General features: G+C 39.0%; 1 protein-coding gene across 9 annotated transcripts in view; it reads left to right on the top strand.

Annotated features, from left to right (window-relative positions):
- The window catches only part of SOX5 (SRY-box transcription factor 5), a 1,155,824-nt gene that overhangs the window by 105,863 nt on the left and 1,035,535 nt on the right, over positions 1–14,426 (top strand). The gene's annotated exons all lie outside the window — the stretch shown is intronic.

The raw sequence follows: 14,426 nt of genomic DNA, 5'->3' as shown, positions 1-14,426 counted from the left end.
TCCCCCCAAAAATGTATGTTTCAACTTGGTTAGGCTATGATTCCCAGTGTTCTATGGTGGTCCTCCATTTCGTGATTGTAATTTTATGTTAAAAGGATTAGGGTTGCATTGTAACACACCCTTACTCAGGTCGCCTCCCAGATCCAGTGTAAAGGGAGTTTACCTGGGGTGGGGCCTGCACCACCTTTTATCTCTCAAGAGATAAAAGTAAAGGTAAGCAAGCAGAGAGTTGGGGACCTCAAACCACCAAGAATGCAGCACTGGGAGCAGAGTCCATGCTTTGGACCTGGGGTCCCTGTGGCTGAGAAGCTTTTCAATCTGGGGAAGTTTGAGGACAAGGAATCTTCCTCCAGAGCCTACACAGAGAGAAAGCCTTCCCCTGGAGCTGACAACCTGAATTTGGACTTTTAGCCTAATTTACTGTGAGGAAATAAATTTCTCTTTGTTAAAGCCATCCACTTGTGGTATTTCTGTTATGGCAGCACTAGATGACTAACATAACATATTAGAAAAGTCAAGCAGATTTTTTGGAGTGTAGTGTACCTCCTCCTAGGCCACACTTTGTACTTCACCTTTTGGGGCTCACTGGACTTAAGTCTAGTTATAGGTCTAGAAGCCATTCCACAGTAGTGTGGAAGTATTTTGAGAACATTTGGCATTGCCTTGTAAAGCATCTGCCTCAGGTGATGCCCCAGGCAATGGCCCAGGCAAGGGCTCTTTAGAGGCAGCTGGACTAGCGCTGATCTTATTAGATGGGAGTGGAGGGGGGGCAAATGGTTTTTCTGGGCAGGGTGGTGTAGCAGACAAACACAAAGTAATCTCTTCAGATGGGAATGGTTCTGTTGGTGGGAATGATTCTGCGGAATTTAGGGGCTTAGTGTTTCCAGCTTCCTCATTATCTGCCCATATGTCCCCATCTCAAGTTTCAGGATTCCGTTTCTTCCCAATCAATGCCCCCACTTTAACTTCAGACACCTCTTGAGGTTGGCAATTGAGCTGGTGTTGTAATTCAGCCACTCTTTTTTTTTTATAGTAAGAGTCTAGGTTTGGTTTTTGGCAATGTCAGGTCTGTTTCTACAAGAAATAAGGCTCTCTTTCAAAGCACAAGTGGAAGCTTTGAGGTTGTTTATGTGGCATGTGAGCTTTGACTCTGAAGCCCTGAGTGCATCTCTTTCTTTCACCAGTTTGTCTAGTGAAAGTAGGACCAAACAACCAGCTTCCTTATACTTCTCATTATGACAAAATTGTAGAAAGGTATCACATATGCAATCACCCAGAGCCTCACCTTTCACAAATACCTGATCTGTTGGTGGTAATATTTTGCATATTTGAATTGTGACCTCACACCATGGATTAGCAGTGCTGTCTTTACTAGTGGAAGCAGAGTCATCAACATCTTTAAGACTAACCAGACTTGAGAGCCAATTTAGAAAACTCATCCTTATAATTTTGTTTTTCTAGAACTACTCTTGGTACCAAATGTTTTAGGCTGGGTTCTTTAGAGAAGCAAAACCAGTGAAGTGTGTGTGTTTATATCAAGGAAACAGGGCACACAATTATAAAGGCTAGAACGTCTCAAGCCTATGGATCAGGATAGAGATCTCTCCTGATTCACATAGCCATAGGGGCTGGTGAACCCAGGATTGGCAGCTTGGAAAGCAGGGCTTTTGCTTATAGGCTGTGAAAGTTGATGGATCCCAAGATCGGGAGGGAAGACTGGAAGGCTTCTCCTGATTCATGTAGCTGTAGGGGCTGATGAACCCAATATCGGCTGGTAAGCTGCCAGCTCAAGTCCCAAGAGCTGGAGGTCAGATGAACGAGAGGCAGCTGCAGGTTCCAGAACCAGCCGAAAGCTTTGTCAAGGCGAGCAGGAAGGGTGTAGGCGGTGGAGGGTGGAGAGATGAAAGCTGAGGAGGCGGTGAGCTGCCACAGGTCCCTCCCCTACTGGTACCCCTCAGCAGATTACATCATGGGGGTGATCACATATCAGATTTCAACATTATACAACTGCCAAAATACTGAGAATCATGCCCAGCCAAGATGACACATGATCTTAACCATCACAGTACCACTCCTTGTTTTCTATATTTTGCTCAGTTTCTTCTTCCATTTGGTGTTTGATCTAGTTCTTTATCACTTCATGTGATGCTTAGTTTCAGGATTGACGTCTGTATTTGTTTTACTTAGTTTTTTGGGTCTTTGCTGTGGAGGAACAGCATGGTACATCTGTCTAGGGTGCCACGTTGGCCTCTTATTTTTTACATGAACTTTCTAGCACCTAGCATAGAGCTATCCCATAACAAAGTACTGACTAAATATAAACAAAATTGAATAAATACCTGAATACTCCTGTGAATTTTCGTAATGTAGAATTTTATAGAGTTTCTCATTCATTTAATCTACCTTAACTGAAATCATACTTTGTGCAAAATATTGTCGTAAGTACTTGGAAGCTAAAAGAGATGCATTATACATGCCATTAAAGACGTATGTGGTCTTAGGAAAGTTCTTTAACCCTTTTCTTACTTCATTGTCTTCAACTGCAAAAGAGTTGTTGCAAAGAATGAATGAGATCATATATGTAGACAAAAGTATGTAGAGTGCTTTGCTAGTGTCTGGTCTTAGTAAGCACTCAGTAAGTGTTACTTTGTAGTAAATATGTATAAAACAAATATACAGGGTAAAAAAATGACATGTTCAAAAGAGAGATTAAAATGTTACCTGTACATATTTCCAACTGAAGGATAGTTGGGAGGGGGGGAGAGGAGTTGCCAAGGAAAGTTGTTAGCATTTGACTTACACTCTGAGGAATTCATGGGAATTCAAGAAGTACAGAGAAATGGCATTTCAGGTGGAGTGAACAATACTAAAGAAGACTCAGAGTTGAGAAATCAAGATGTTTAATGGAGAACAGTGAGAAGTTCAGCTTGGCCAGATTAATGGAGGCACCCAATTATACTATCGGTAGGGAGAGTAGTGAGAAATAGAGTGAGAAACGTAGATTGGCACCAGATAATGGAAGTTCTTGAATAAATTGGATGTTATTTGGAAGGCATAGGAAAGATATGTGAGATTTCTGAGCAGAGGAGGTACATAATTGGAGCTTACCTGACTTCTTTCAGGTAAGTTTTATTTGGCATTCATAAGTAGGATGGCTGGGAGATGGAGATACTAGGAACAAAGGTATCAGTTACAAAGCTAGATAATGTTTCAAGTAAGAGATACTGAGGTCCTGAGCTACTATCAGTGAGAATGCAGTGAAGGCACAGATAGAAAAAGAGATTTCAGTGGAAGAGTTGGCAAGACTTGGCAACTAGTTGTGGAAGAACAGCAAGAGAACAAATAATGCTCCAAGATTCCTGGTTTCAGGTGACTACAGGGTCGCTATGAGTCAGAATCAGCTTGATAGCAATGGGTTTTTTAGTGGCTGGTGATTCCGTGAGTGGAAATAGGGAGAAAAAGGGAGCAGGTTAAAGAGGACAGTAACGAGAGTTTGGAATTGATTTAGCCTGAGGTATTGGCCCCCATCTTGGTCTACTGGGTGGAGAGTCTTTCTTCAAACAGGTTGGAAGGGATACAATTCATTTTATAAACTGTGAAATCTGTGGATGAAAGGTAAATATTACAGGTACTGATAAAACTTTTGAATTACAGCCTTATCGGAAAGCACCTTTGTTTCTCTTTCAAGAAAATAATAAAATGAGAGAAGTACAAACAGAAAGATATAGATGTGTTCTTCAGTGATTTTAATGGATAAAAGGAAATCTAATCCTTTATGAACTTGGCATTTCAATATCAAATACAATAAACTATGTTTAAATAGTAGTAAGGTTTTATGATAAGTCAGGTGAAAGGAAAAAACTCAAGATTAATTTGAACACTGCAGTAGCAATTTTAAAATCTCTTTCAATATACTAACAAAGAGCATTGTTTTAGGTGTTACAAGCTAGACAGTCCTTGATTCTGGCTACCCTTGGCGTGGATAAATTCACTTCTTTTGTGTTTAATTGTGTTTATCTTGAGGGTTTTATGTTTCTTCTTGGAAAGCTTTTTGTTGTATTTTCTTTTCCTCCTAATAAATCAATTAAAAAAAATCAATTTAGCAAGTTAATAAAAAATATGTTTAAAAAAGTAGTAGAAAAATTATTTCTACTAACCAGTACCATTAAAGTTAACTTTATTTAGCTATATTTTTGTTATTGTTGTAATAGGCTTTAAGAGAAAACCTGTACTCATCATCAGAGTCTAATATAAAACAAAATCTTATTTTATGTCAATTTGGTACTTATGTTAAACATTTTTTACCAAACTTTTAAATTTTCGGTTGTATTTGACGTGTGTGACAACAATATTCTCATTCCAAAGAGAACCTGAAACCAGAGAACTTGAGGGATTTCTCTATTTCTTCAGAAGTACTTCCTTATAATTAAACTGGCACTGTCATATATACATAGTAGTGAAGAACTTATCTTTTCAATATGTGTCTGTCATAGCCAGGGCATTTAATATTTCTAATAATTACTGAACAATAGTAATTTTCAATATCCTGTTGGTAAAATTTTGACTGCATATGGTTCATAAAATTCCTTTGGTAGATTAAATGAATATATAGCAATATACAAAAATATTAAATGTCCATCCCAGAACTTAAACATGAGTATACAAATAGAATTTATTTCTACAAATAGAAAGGATACTGGGAGGCTATAAACTTATTTTTGGAATGTGAAACCTTATTTTTGAAATGTGTCATGAAACTTTGTTCATGTTAGAATTCTTATTCTTATGAATCACTGTTTTTGTTAGGTACCTTTGAGTTGGTTCTGACTCATGTTTAGTTGGTTCTGACCCTGTGTACAACAGAACAAAACACTGCCCAGTCCTGCCCCATCCTCACAATTGTTGCTATATTTGAGCCCATTGTTGCAACCTCTGTGTCAACACATCTCATTGAAGATCTTCCTCTTTTTGCTGACCCTCTACTTTACCAAATATGATTTTCTTCTCCAGGGGCTGTTCCTTCCTGATAAAATGTCCAAAGTATGTTAGACAAAGTCTCACCATCCTTGCTTCTAAGGAGCGTCCTGCTTGTACTTCTTCTGAGATAGCTTTGTTCATTTTTCTGATAGTCCTTGATATATTCAGTATTCTTCTCCAGCACCATAATTCAAAGGCATCAATTCCTCTTCGGTCTTCTTATTCATTGTCCAGCTTTCATGTGTGTATGAAGTGATTGAAAACACCATGGCATGCGTCAGGCACCCCTTCGTCGTTAAAGTGACATCTTTGCTTTTTAACACTTTAAAGAGGTCTTTTGCAGCAGAGCTGCCCGCTGTAATATGTCATATGATTTCATGACTGCTGCTTCCATGGGAGTTGATTGTGGATCCAAGTAAAATGATATCCTTAACAGCTTCAATATTTTCTTCATTTATCATGTTGTTTATTGGTCCAGTTGTGAGGATTTTTGTTTGTTGAGGTGTAACCCATACTGAAGGCTGTAGTCTTTGATCTTCATTAGTAAGTGCTTCAAGTCCTCTTCACTTTCAGCAAGCAAGCTTGTGTCATCCACATATCCAAGGTTATTGACAAGTCTTAGTCCAGTCCTGATGCCACATTCCCCTTCATATAGTCCAGCTTCTTGGAATATTTGGTCAACATCCAGATTGTATAGGTGTGGTGAAAGAATACAACAGGACATATACAATGCAGTATGCCCTTGTTCTGTTTGAACAACTGCATTTGGTTTCAGTACAGGTTCTACATGAGCATAATTAAGTGTTCTGGAATTCCCATTCTTTATAATGTTATCCATAATTTGTTATGATTGACACAGTCGAATGCCTTTGCATAGTCAAGAAAACACAGGTAAGCATCTTTCTGGTATTCTGTGCTTTCAGCCAAGATTCATCTGACATCAGCAACGATGTCTCTCGTTCCACATCCTTTTCTGAATCTGTCTTGAATTTCTGGGGGTTCCCCATTGATGTACTCCTGCAACAAGTATTGAATTATCTTCTGCAGAGTTTTACTTGCATATTGTATTAATGATATTTTTTAATAATTTCCACATACTGTTGGATCAGCTTTCTTTGGAATGGGCACAAATACAGATCTCTTCAAGATAGTTGGCCGGGTGGCTGTCTTCCAAATTTCTCATAAAATTTGCTTCCAGTGCTGCATGGCTTGTTGAAACATTTCAGTTGGTATTCCATCAATCCCTGAAGGCTTGATTTTCACCAGTGCCTTCAGTACAGCTTGGACTTCTTCCTTTAGTGCCATTGGTTCTTGATCACATGCTACCTCCTGAATCACTGAATTAGATTAAATCTTCAGTATCAGTCTATTCAGTCTCTATAGCAGAGATTTATACTTTCAGTAATGTTTTGCCTACTTTTTGCTGGGACCAAACAAAGATGAATAAAACACTGTCCCGTTCTCCAGGAACTTCTGGTCTAATAGGGGAGGCTGATATGAGGAGACAGTTGCTGGGCATTGTAACAGCTAAGAGGGAACCAGAGAGGATTGTGGGTCTCAGACTGGAAGAGGGTCACAGCCTTTCTTTCAGTCATTAACCCTTTGCTTGAACAATTACAGTGATGGTTGGTTTACTATATTTTAGGTCAGCCATTTCCACTGTTGATCAGTTTTCATTGAAAAAAATACCTTTTTGTTTTGATTGGTTGACCAGAAATCTACCATCATAGACAGTCTAGTCATTGGTCCTAGTTGACTTCTCTGTAGCAGCATAATACTTTATACCAGGATTTTGCCTGGTATCTGTAATGGAATATCCGTTTTTTCTTTTTAAATTTCTAGTCTGTTATGGACCAATACTGTTGTAAAACAATAAAAACAGATTAGAAAAGTGAAATAAAGATAACTAAAACCAAACCCATTGCCATCAAGTCGATTCTGACTCATAGTGACCCTGTGTATTACAGAACAGAACTGAGCTCCACAGGGATTTTTGGCTGTAATCTTTATGGAAGCAAATTGCCAGGACTTTCTCCCATGATGCCACTGGGTGGGTTCAAACTGCCAACCTTTCTGTTAGTACCCAAGAACAGACTGTTGTGTGAATAGCATACAACTCCTGCCTCCAGGAACTTACGCTTCTATGAGGAAGACTCCTTACCACATTCTGCTTTTACATGTGTTTAATGTACTAAATTTTGATATACTCATAGTAATGATATAAAATATGTTATTACCTTGATTGTTTACTGAATTTTACTACATTTTCATTTCAAATGAACTGTAGACATTAAAAAATATATATATATGTATCGGGTAAAGCATGTGGTAATACGTATTAGTCAATACAGAATTCTCAATAATTTTCTTAATAAAATTATTTAAGGTCATTTAAAATTACAATATTATAGTCTTCTAAATTTTTCTTGTAGATCAGATTTTCCCCATGACAGATATCAAGATTTAAACTGAAATTATATTCAGTCTGTTATCTAGATGGAGTTATTCTGACTGGATTTTAAGGCACCGATTATAAGTAACCAATTTTCTTGGTATATAAGACATTTTCAAGTTATTTTTGTTAGATAAATCATTCTAGAAGAGTTCTGTGTGATAAATCATGTTAAACCAAGCATCTGCCTTAGACAAAATTAAAAAAAGGTATATAACAAAATATGCGTAAAGCCTTATTATTTTATTTTACATTTAAACCTGAGTCTTCAAATCTGATAACTTCATCTCTCCTATATCTAGTTGATGCCTTCCAGTCATTTAGTCCTTAAGATAATAATATATTTATAGCATCTTTTATACAGATAAAACATATCTATTTATCATATATTAAACGATTTTCCAGTTATCCTGACCATTGCTTGCTTTTCATCGTTTATATATCAACACTCAGTAGTCAGATATGCATAGTAGCTTGAGAAGTTAACATCGCAGTCACCTAACCACTCCTTTTTTTTAGGATATAGGTCTGTCTTTCAATCTCAGATATTAGAAAATACGTTAGGGTATTCGATAAGGAATAGAGAGGCTATGGAAACCCTGGTGGTGTAGTGGTTAAGTGCTCTATAGCTGCTAACTAAAAGGTTGGCAGTTTGAATCCACCAAGTGCTCCTTGGAAACCCTATGGGGCAGTTCTACTCTGTCCTGTAGGGTCGCTATGAGTTAGAATCAACTTGACGGCAATAAGCTTTGTTTTGTTTTGGGTTTCGAGAGGCTAGATCTTTGCAGAATCCTTTATACACACACACACATACAAACACCCACATATACCAGTTGCTATCAAGTCATTTCTAACTCATGTTGACCCTATGCATGCCAGAGTAGAACTGTGCTTCATAGGGTTGTCAGTAGCTGATTTTTTGAAAGTAGATTGCCAGGCATTTCTTCCAAGGTACCTCTTGGTAGACTTTAATCTTCAGTCTTTCAGTTAGCAGCCGACTGCGTTAATCATTTGCACCATCTGACTGCAGACTAACTCTAATTATTTCTGGGAGGGTCAGTCTTACACCTATATTTAAACTCTTAAAGATAGATGTCATTCAGATTTGGCCCAGAGTAATTGGACTTCTTGGAAGAAGTACGGTCAGGGTGCTCCTTAGAAGCGAGAATGGTGAGAGTTCGTCTCACATACCTTGGACATGTAATCAGGAAGTATCAGTCCCTGGAGAAGGACATCATGTTTGGTAAAGCAGAGGGTTAGCTAAGGAGAGGAGGACTCTCAACAAGATGTATTAACACAATGGCTTCAACAGTGGGCTCAAGGATAATAATTGTGAAAATGGTGCAGGACTGGACAGTGTTTAGTTTTGTTGTACATGGGATTGCTATGAGTCAGAACTGACTGAATGGAACCTAGCAACAACAGCAACAACTGGACTATATTTTTTGGTTATTTGATCTGGAGAAGAAAACCTAAAATTTTTCCCAAATTTTGTTAGATTCAAAGACAAAAGATGTGTTTTAGGTGATGCATATTTAAGTAGTGAAGCTTCATAGATGTAGATGGTTGGAAACTTCATTGTTGTTGTTAGGTGCTGTCTAGTCCATTTTTGACTTGAAGTGATCCCATGTTACAGAGTAGAACTTCCCCAGAGGGTTTTCTAGGATGTAATCTTTATGGGAGAAGATTGTCAGATCTTTCGGTTAGCAGCCAAGCACTTAACCCTGGCATTGTGCCACCAGGACTCCTTGGAAACCCCATAGTGAACTTAAAAATCTCTTGTTGGTAATTTACTGTAGTACTTCTGAAGGCTTTTGAGCTTCAACTCTGGTGTGGCAGAGTTGGCTCCCACAGACTTACACCAGCCTGGGCGAACTGTTGGTTTGCGTCTCTGCCCAACTCTCTGTTCTATGACTTGCTGTGGCAGCTTGAAATTGGACATCATGGGGTATTTTATCTTGAAATTTGCAAACGCTACAATCAGGGCTTCCCCCCACCCCCAGAGCAGAATGTTAAACATTTACCAGCACAGCATTGGCTTTAGCTTCAACCCTATTATGAATGCAGAGAAGAGCGTATGCTGATATATTTGCTTAGTTTGAAAACTAATTCCCCCAGACACTTTGGAAAGGCCCCTTGTTCCACAGTACTGTTCTTAAGAACAGTGGAAATAAAGATTAATAGAAAAATGAATGTTTTTGAGTATCAAATATTCTGAGTAACTGAGGGGGAAAATCTCTTTTTGGAGAGGGTACAATTTGATAATAGTAATGCGATGGGTAGGGTTGTGTGTCAACTTGGCTGGGCTGTGATTCTCAGTGGTTTGGCAGTTGTGTGATGATGTAATCACTTCCATCAAGAGATTTGATGTAGTGTGATCACCTCCATGATGGGATCTGCTGTAAGCAGCCAATCAGCTGAAAGGGAGTTTCCTTTGGCATGTGGCCTGCATTGAATGTAAGTGGACATTCTGGCAAGGCTCAGGGGCTTTTGCTCTGGATCCTGCAGCTGGCTTCTGTTCATCTGACTCTGGTTCTTGGGACTTGAGCTAGCAGTTTACCTGAGGTTTTGCCTGCTGATTTTGGGACTCATTAATCTTCGTAGGCTGTGAGCAAGGGCCCTGCTCTCTGACCTGCCTGCTGATCTTGGGTTCACCAGCACCTTCTGCTACGTGAATCAGGAGAAGCCTCTATCCTGATCCACGGACTTGGGACATTCCAGCTTCTATAACAGCGTGAGCTAGCTATTTCCTTGATATAAATCTCTCTCTCTCTATATATATATTTATACATTTTACTGGTTTTGCTTCTCTAGAGAACCTATCCTAAGACAAGCGATTAAAAAAAAATCTCATACATACTTGTTGGTATTATATTCTGTAGAATGATTGATATGCCTACTAAGTTACCCGGTGGGTTACCCATAAAAACAGCCCATCATAGATGACACAGAAGAAAATTGTTTTAGGTTATATTTATTTTATTCATAGCTTATGTCGTATATTTTAATTAATTAATTACACATTGCCATTGAGTTGATTTGGATTCATAAGAACCCTGTAGGACAGAGTAGAAACCCTGCTGGCACAGTGGTTAAGCACTCGGCTGTTAACGAAAAGGTTGCCTATTTGAACCCACCAGCTGCTCTGCGAGAGAAAGCTGTGGTAGCCTTGGAAATGTTTACAGCCTTGGAAACCCTATGGGACAGTTCTACCCTGAGTTGGAATCGACTGGATGGCAGTGGGTTTTTTGAGTCTTTATGGAAGCAGACTGCCATATCTTTGTGGTGCCTTGCTTGTTGCTGTGATGCTGGAGGCTATGCCACTGGCATTTCAAATACCAGCAGGTTTACCTATGGCGGACAGGTTTTGGCAGAGCTTCCAGACTAAGAAAGGCTGGGAAAAATAACCTGACAATCTACTTCTAAAAAAATTGGCCACTATAAATCTTATGAATAGTAGAAGAATACTGTCTGATGTAGTGCTGGAAGATGAGCCCCTAAGGTTGGAAGGCATTCAAGATGTGGCTGGGAAGAGCTGCCTCATCAAAGTAGAGTAAGCCATAATGATGTGGATGGAGTCAAGCTTTTGAAACCTTCATTTGCCAATGTAGCATGACTAAAATGAGAAGGAATAGCTACAAACATCCATAAAAGCTGCAGTTTGGAATGTACAAAGTGTAAATTTAGGGAAACGAAGTTTTCAAAAATGAAGTGGAATGGTCAAAGATAAATATCCTAGGCATTAATGATCTGAAATGGATGGGTAGTGGCTATTTAGAATCAGACAATCTTATTGTGTGCTATGCCAGGAATGACAGATTGGAGAGGACTGATGTCACATTCATTGTCAAAAACGACATTTCAAGATCTATCCTGAAGTACAACACTGTCAGTGATAGGATAATATCCATGTGCAAATAAGGAAGACTAGTTAATAGGACTATTACTCCAATTTATGCACCGACCACTAACACCAAAGATGAAGAAATTGAGGATTTTTACCAACTTCTGCAGTCTGAAATTGATCAAACATGCAATCAAGGTGGATTGATAATTACTGATGATTGGAATGCAAAAGTTGGAAATGAAGAAGAAGGATTAGTAGTTGAAATACATGGTTTTGGTGATAGAAGTGATGCCAGAGATTGCATGATAGAATTTTGCAAGACCAACAACCTATTCATTGGCAATACCTTTTTTCCACAGTGTAAGTGGTGACTATACATATGGACCTCACCAGATAGAATACACAGGAATCAAATTGACTATATCTGTGGAAATAGACAATGGTGAAGCTCAATATCATCAGTCAGGACAAGGCCAGGGGCTGACTGCAGAACAGACATCAATTGCAGAAGCAGAAGAAAATTAAACCAAGTCCATGAGAGCCAAAGCATGAAATTGAGTATATCCCACCTGAATTTAGAGACCATCTCAAGGATGTTTTTGACACATTGAACACTAATGACTGAAGACCAGATGAGTTGTTGGATGACATCTAGGACATCACACATGAGGAAAGCAAAAAGTCTGATTTAAAAACACAGGAAAGAAAGAACAGACAAAAATGGATGTCAGAAGACTCTGAAACTTGCTTTTGAATGTAGAGTAGCTAAAGAGAATGGAAAAAATAATGAAGTAAAAGAGCTGAACAGAAGATTTTAACGAGTGGCTCAAGAAGACAAAGTATTATAATGAAATGTGCAAAGATCTGGAGTTAGAAAACCGAAAGGGAAGAACATGTTCAGCATTTCCCAACCTGAAAGAACTGAAAAGAAAAAACAAACAAACAAACAAAAAAAAAAACTCAAGCGTTGGGTTGCAATAACGAAGGATTCTATGGGCAAAATATTGAATGACACAGGAATCACCAAAAGAAGATGGAAGGAATATAGTCACTGTACCAAATAGACTTAATTGATGTTCACCCATTTCAGAAAGTAGCATATGATCGAAAACCGATGGTATTGAAGGAAGAAGTCCAAGTTGCACTGAAGGCATTGGTGAAAAACAAAGGTCCAGGAACTGATGGAATACTAATTGAGATATTTCAACCAATGGATAAAGTGTTGGAAGTGCTCACTTGTCTATGTCATAAATTTGGAAGACACCTATCTGGCCAACTGACTGGAAGACATCTATATTTGTGCCCACTCTGAAGAAAGGTGATCCAACAGAATGCTGAAATTATTGAACAATATCATTAATATTACATGCAACTAAAATTTTGATGAAGATATTTCAGTATTGGTTGCAGTAGTACATCTACAGGGAAGTGCCAGAAATTCAAGCCAGATTCCAAGAGGATGTGGAACAGAGAATATCACTGCTGATGTTAGATGGATCTTGGCTGAATGCAGAGAACACCAGAAAGATTTTTATCTGTGTTTTACTGACTACATAAAGGCATTCAACTGTGTGGATCATAACAAATTATGGATAACATTGTGAAGAATGGGAATTCCAAAATGCTTAATCGTGCTCATGTGGAACCTGTACATAGACCAAGATTTAGTCCTTCGAACAGAATGAGGGGATATAAAACCAAACCAAACCCAGTGCCGTTGAGTCGATTCTGACTCATAGCGACTGTATAGGGCGGAGTAGAACTGAGCCATAGAGTTTCCAAGGAGCACCTGGCAGATTCGAACTGCCAACCCTTTGATTAGCAGCCATAGCACTTAACCACTGCGCCACTAGGGTTTCCAACAAGGGGGTACGTGGTTAAAAATCAGAAAAGATATGTGAGAGGGTTATATCCTTTCACCACACTTAATCTGTATGCTGAACAAATAATCTGAGAAGCTGGACTATATGAAGAACTTGGCATCAGGTTTGGGGGAAGACTCATTAACAACGCTGGATATGTAGATGATACAACCTTGCTTGCTGAAAGTGAAGAGGACTTAAAGCAGTTACTGATGAAAATCAAAGATTACAGCCTGCAGTATAGATTACACCTCAACTCAGAGAAAACAAAATTCCTCACAACTGGACCAATGAGCAACATCATGATAAACAGAGAAAATATTAAAGTTGTCAATGATTTTACTTTACTCTGGTCCACAATCAATGTGCAGGGAAGCAGCAGTCAAGAAATCAAACGACATATTTCATTGGGCAAGTCTGCTGCAAAAGACCTCTTTAAATCGTTGAAAAGTAAAGACGTGACTTTGAGAACTAAGGTATGCCTGATCCAAGCCGTGGTGTTTTCAGTCGCCTCATATGCGTGTGAAACCTGGACAATTACTAAGGAAGACTGAATAAGAACTGAGGTAGTTGAATTACAGCGTTGGCAAAGAATATTGAAGATACCACGGACTGCCATAAGAAAGAACAAATCTGTCTTGGAAATAGTACAGCCAAAGCGCTCCTTAGAAGCGATGATGGTGAGTCTTCGTCTCAAGTTCTCTGGGCATTTTAATCAGGAGGGACAGTCCCTGGAGAAGGACATTATGCTTGATAAAGAAGAGGGTCAGCAAAATTGAGGAAGATCCTCAATGAAATGGATTGACACTGCCTGCAACAATGGACTGAAACATACCAAAGATTGTGAGGATGGTACAGCACTGGGCAGTGTTTTTCCCTGCAACCGACAACATCAAGTTGATTTTGACCCATAGCAACCCTATAGGACAGAGAGGAACTGCCCAATAGGGTTTCCAAGGCTGCCACATTTGGAAGCCAGCTGCCACATTTTTCTTCTGCAGAGTGGCTGGTTTGTTTGAACCACCAACCTTTTGGTTAATAGCCAATTGCTTAACCACTGCCATGGATTGAATTATGTCACCCCAAAAATGTGTATTATCAACTTGGTTAGGCTATGATTCCCAGTATCCTGTGGTTATGCTCCATTTTGTGATTATAATTTTATGTTAAAGAGGATTATGGTGAGATTGTAACACCCTTACCAGGCCACTTCCCTGATCCAATGTAAAGGGAGTTTCCCTGGGGTGTGGCCTGCACCACCTTTTATCTCTTAAAAGGTAAAAGGACA

Source organism: Elephas maximus, chromosome 4 (assembly GCF_024166365.1).
Source record: "Elephas maximus indicus isolate mEleMax1 chromosome 4, mEleMax1 primary haplotype, whole genome shotgun sequence".
Lineage (NCBI taxonomy): Eukaryota > Metazoa > Chordata > Mammalia > Proboscidea > Elephantidae > Elephas > Elephas maximus.
The sequence above is the reverse complement of the archived record's forward strand: the minus strand, read 5'-3'. Positions and strand labels throughout refer to the sequence as shown.